Below are 6,339 nucleotides of genomic sequence, written 5' to 3' on the forward strand. Positions count from 1 at the left end.
TCGCTTGGCAGTCTTTGCAGCGGATTCGGCCATCCCGTTGCTCTGTTCCCGGTGATGAGGTTCTGTGCTCAAACTCCCACCTCAGGCTGAATCTCTGGAATTCTTCGGACGAATATTGCGGCCCATTGTCTGACACAACCGCATCCGGTATGCCATGTCTTGCAAAGTGAGCCTTCAGTTTACAGTGCTGATTTTTGTGTCTGTCAGGTAATCTACCTCCCAGAAATTGGAGTAATAATCTAATAATCTCTGTCTTTCCATTTGAACAAATCAGTTCATACTTTGGCCCATGGTCTAAACACCATATCATTGGGTTTAAGTGTCTTTCTTGGCTGCTTGGGGTCTACTGATCTACAAATGTCGCACTTAGGAACAAAAGTCTTTACCTGGTCATTCATACCTTGCCAATATACACATTCACGTGCTCTTCTGAGACATCCCTCAACTCCTACATGTGATGAATGAATGCGGTGTGTAAGATCAGTTCTCAGTTTATCAGGTATAACTGCCCTTTGAAACTTGAAACTCCAGTTTATTGATGCAAGGATTTCTGATTTTTACCTTACACTTGCCCAGTGGCCACAACTTGCTCTTGTTGTACATCAGCAACACCTTTTCTGTTGGCTCCAACTGTGTGTTTGGGCTCAGTAGTTGACTAGGTATAACATTATTGGTGGCACCACGGTTTATTTGGAAGTCATCCATTTTTTGGTTCAGTAACATACCTGCGTAAAGTTGCTGACTTTGAGGTTTGTTTTTCCTGTAGATGGTTCACTATTTCCTGATCTCTACATGTTTCTTTTATTGTGGCGACCTCCTTATATGCACCAGTCTCCTCTGTAACAGCATGCATTGCTCTGTCTTCTATTTTGTTCAGCAGGTGACCTACATTTGGCAGCAACATTACTGTCTTTGCCACATTTCTTGCATTTCTTACCAAAAGCTGGACACAATGTATTGTTCCTTGCATGTGTTTTACCACAACAATTGCAACTGATCATATCTTTATGTTGCGGCATTTCCTGCACTGCATGTATTTCTTCCACCGTCTTTTCTTGCAGAGTTTTGCGGTTTTCTTTTGACAGCTCTGCTGCTCTGCATATATGCAGGCACTTTTCCAGGGTTAAGGTGTCCTCCCTCACCAGCCTCACTCTCATTGTAGAGCTGAGTCAGCCACAAAAAAATCCTGTCCCTTATTAGGGAGTCCTTTATATCTCCAAAATTGCATGTATTTGCCAAAACTTTCAAATCCGTGACATATTTGTCAATATTTTCTTCCAATCCTTGATTGCGCACAAAAAAAATGTACCTCTCCACTGTCTCATTTAGATTAGGGTAACAATGTCCATCAAACAACAACATCAAAGAACTCACGGTCCTCCTCGCCGATCCACTGCTGCCCTCGAGCATGTTCAGCAGCTCCCTTCCACTTTCGCCGATGAGGTAGTAGAAAAGTTTCAGCTTCATAGCCTCCTCTGCTTCCGGCGTCGTCAGGTCCATGTATAGAGTAAATGCCTCTTTCCAACATTTCCACGACTTCGCCAAGTTAGCAGAGTCCAAACGAAGTAAAGTTAAAGTACCACTGATAGTCACACACACAATAGGTGTGGTGAAATTACCCTCTGCATTTGACCCATTCCCTTGTTCCACCCCCTGGGAGGCGAGGGGAGCAGTGAGCAGCAGCGGTGGCCGCGCTCGGGAATCATTTTGGTGATTTAACCCCCAATTCCAACCCTTGATGCTGAGTGCCAAGCAGGGAGGTAATGGGTCCCATTTTTATAGTTTTTGGTATGAGTCGGCTGGGGTTTAGTATCGGCGGAAGTCTCAGTTGCTCCATTTCCGTTTCCCTCACGTCACTCGATGCCGCAGTTTCTGTCAGCTCCGGTCCTGCGAGCTGTTAGCTGTTAGTTGTTAGTTGTTAGCGGTAAGCAGTGCCTCTTCACGTTCGTGGCAGTCTCAAAGTTTAACTACCGAAGCCACCATGTTTCACTCGAGTCCGTTAGGTTGCAAACCATAAAAAGTGGCCTGTTAGAGCAGTATGGTTGCTCACTTGAACTTTATTATCAACTTCAGTTGCAGTAACAATCCAAGCTGGCTCACTCACACTAGCCCGCTTACTTCCTGTACTGTGTGTCTCCTTCTAATCATTCCCCCCTGCAACATATATTAATAGGCTGGAGTATTAACGTAACAATCGTATTGTAGCAAGGTCAACTTCCTTTGTTTTCACTAAATCGCACTTCACATTCAGGTGACGTCTAGGCCACATTCGCGTCTAGACTGGAGTCTGATTAAAATCACAGTTTACTTGCAGTGTAAACAGTCAGATGGGAAAAAACTAACAAAAAAAAAAATTCTCATTTGGGCCACTTTGGCCCGCAGTGTAAACGTAGTCAGAGTGCCTTCTAGTCACGCAACACTGCAGGAATGTAGCAGCAGGATGCGTCAAATACATACTTGCCAACCTTGAGACCTCCGATTTCGGGAGGTGGGGGTTGGGGGGTGGGGGGCGTGGTTAAGATATATATATATAAGAAATACTTGACTTTCAGTGAATTCTAGCTGTATATATATATATACATACATACATACATACATACATATATATATATATATATATATATATATATATATATATTATTACACGCATATATATATAGATATATAAATAAATAAAATAAATACTTGAATTTCAGTGTTCATTTATTTACACATATACACACACATAACACTCATCTACTCATTGTTGAGTTAAGGGTTGAATTGTCCATCCTTGTTCTATTCTCTGTCACTATTACAGAACACACACATTATGCAAATATACATTATAAAATCAATAAGAAAACGGGAGCTCTAATTTGGGAGTCTGAATTAGGATCAGAAGTTCCTATATAAACATTGCGTACTCACGTCGCCATTTTGTATTGATTACTGCAGCTGTGCACTGGATTCATTCACAAATACAAACTACAACTCACAAACACTTTAGAGTTAGGCTCCACTATCAGAATGTGTACTTAAACTTATAAAGATCACATGGATGTTATTCAGTGAGTTGATTCACCAAAACTAACCTGTTGTACAGGAGGAAAAAGCACACGGGACGTTTCAATTGTTCACAGACTGGTCGCGCTCATCAGAATGACAAGACACTTCCGGTCTGCAGGTGATAGCATTCAATTGGGAAGAAACGCCCTACTGCCCCCTACTGACCAATGGGAATACTGATAAATGTGTAATGACAGCTCCAAAAACGAATTCAAACCACAAAATAAACTAAATAAATCAACACAAAAATGTGACACATTATGGGTGGGTCATATATGCATGCACAGTAGATGGCAGTATTGTCCTGTTTAAAAGTGTCACAACATTGCTGTTTACGGCAGACGAACTGCTTTACGGTAGACGAAGACTTGACTGCTGTTGTTGTGTGTTGTTACCGCGCTGGGAGGACGTTAATGAAACTGCCTAACAATAAACCCACATAAGAAACCAAGAACTCGCCCTCGATCATTCTACAGTTATAACGTGATTGGGCAGGCAGGCTGTTTACATTGTGGGAAAGCGGACGTGAGAACAGGCTGTCAACACGTCACTCAGGTCCGCATGGAGCTGGAGGGGGCGTGGCCTTCAGCTCTGCCTGAATTTCGGGAGATTTTCGGGAGAAAATTTGTCCCGGGAGGTTTTCGGGAGAGGTGCTGAATTTCGGGAATCTCCCGGAAAATCCGGGAGGGTTGGCAAGTATGGTCAAATACGGCCGCAAAAATATGCTTTTACAAAATAAAAGCATTTTTTTTTGTAAGTTTAGAAGCTGGAGTATGTTTAGAACTATATATAGACATATTATTTTGGTTTACGCTGTCAGAAAAAAACCCATCAAAACATCTGGGCACAGCCGCACACTTCCTTAAAACATCCGGGAACAGCTGTACACGTCCTTGGCATCAGTTATAGCGCCTGTTTAGTTGGCCATACTGTCTGTATACACAACTCTGGCTTAACTGCCCTCCTCGTATACGGCCGCCCTGCCGACACACACACACACGCACACGCACACAGGAACTAGCACTGTGGTGCATTCACTGTTTGAAATCACAAAACTCCTTAACTTAAACAGCCAGGTCGCTTCATTGATAGGCTTTTTTTTTTTCTTATCCACTTTACATTGTCGGTTAATCTTTTTGGCGTGCAACCAAAAGGGAGGCGAGGAGGTGGAGGAGACAATGTCGACAACGCTGTGGATATTTCCTGAATGTGTCAAATCACACATCGCTCGTCCATTCCCGGGCATGATTGACAGCCTTATTCGCCCTAAACGTCATTTTTTACAAGTTTAGCTGAATCTAACTCTGACCAATACAGGTACAGTGCATCCAGAAAGTATTCACTGCGCTTCACTTTTTCAACATTTTATGTCATGTCACAACTTTATTCCAAAATGGAATAAAGTGTTTTTGGTTCTCAAAATTCTACAGACAATATTTTTTTGTAAATTGAATTTGAAAAATGTTCTTTAAAAATTAAAACACATGTACATAAGTATTCACAGCCTTTGCTCAATACTTTGTTGATGCACCTTTGGCAACAATTAGAGCCTCAAGTATTTTTGAATGACACAAACTCGGCACACCTATCTTTGGGCAGTTTTGCCCATTCCTCTTTGCAGCACCTCTCAAGCGCCATCACGTTAGATGGGTAGTGTTGGTTTTCATCCTGGATGTCTCTCTACATTGCTGCATTCATATTTCCCTCTATTACAGCTGGAAAAACATCCCCACAGCATGATGCCACCACCACCATGCTTCACTGTAGGGATGGTAATGGCCTGGTGATGAGCGGTGCCTGGTTTCCTCCAAACATGATGCCTGGCATTCACGCCAAAGAGTTCAATCTGTCTCATCAGACCAGAGTATTTTCTTTCTCATGGTCCGAGAGTCTTTCAGGCGTATTTTGGCAAACCTTTTACTAAGAAATGGCTTCTGTCTGAACACTATACCATACAGGCATGATTGGTGGATTGCTTCTGGAAGGTTCTCCTCTCTCCACAGAGGAATGCTGTAGCTCTGACAGTGACCATCAGGTTTTTGGTCACCTCCCTGATTAGACTATGAATGCAGCAAGGTACCGACACATCCTGGTTGAACTTGGGAGGTGCTGCAAAGAGGAATGGGTAAAACTGCCCAAAGATAGGTGTGCCAAGTTTGTCATCATATTCAAAAAGACTTGAGGCTGTAATTGTTGCCAAAGGTCCATCAACAAAGTATTGAGCAAAGGCTGTGAATACTTACGTACATGTGTTTTAACTTTTTTTATTAAATTTACAAAAATATATTATAGTCTGTAGAATTTTGAGGACCAAAAACACTTTATTCCATCCATCCATCCATTTTCTTCCGCTTATCCAAGGTCGGGTCGCGGGGGCAGCAGCTTAAGCAGAGAATCCCAGACTTCCCTCTCCCCAGCCACTTCGTCCAGCTCCTCCCGGGGGATCCTGAGGCGTTCCCAGGCCAGCCGGGAGACATAGTCTTCCCAACGTGTCCTGGGTCTTCCCCGTGGCCTCCTGCCAGTCAGACGTGCCCTAAACACCTCTCTAGGGAGGTGTTCGGGTGGCATCCTGACCAGATGCCTGAACCACCTCATCTGGCTCCTCTCGATGTGGAGGAGCAGTGGCTTTACTCTGAGCTCCTCCCGAATGACAGAGCTTCTCACCCTATCTCTAAAGGAGTGTCCCGCCACCCGGCGGAGGAAACTCATCTCAGTCGCTTGTACCCGTGATCTTGTCCTTTCGTCATAACCCAAAGCTCATGAGATAGGAGATAGGTGAGGATGGGAACGTGGATCGGCCGGTAAATTGAGAGCTTTGCCTTCCGGCTCAGCCCTTCTTCACCACAACGGATTGATAGTGTCCGCATTACTGAAGACGCCGCACCGATCTCACGATCCACTCTTCCCTCACTCGTGAACAAGACTCCGAGGTACTTGAACTCCTCCACATGGGGCAAGATCTCCTCCCTAACTCGGAGATGGCACTCCACCCTTTCCCGGGCGAGAACCATGGACTTGGACTTGGAGGTGCTGATTCTCATCCCAGTCGCTTCACACTCGGCTGCGAACCGATCCAGTGAGAGCTGAAGATCTTGGCCAGATGAAGCCATCAGGACCACATCATCTGCAAAAAGCAGAGACCTTATCCTGCAGCCACCAAACCAGATCCCCTCAACGCCTTGAATGCGCCTAGAAATTTTGTCCATAAAAGTTATGAATAGAATCGGTCACAAAGGGCAGCCTTGGCGAAGTCCAACCCTCACTGGAAACGGGTCAGACTTACTGCCGGCA

This window comes from Nerophis lumbriciformis, linkage group LG22 (genome assembly GCF_033978685.3).
Source record: "Nerophis lumbriciformis linkage group LG22, RoL_Nlum_v2.1, whole genome shotgun sequence".
In the NCBI taxonomy this organism is placed as follows: domain Eukaryota; kingdom Metazoa; phylum Chordata; class Actinopteri; order Syngnathiformes; family Syngnathidae; genus Nerophis; species Nerophis lumbriciformis.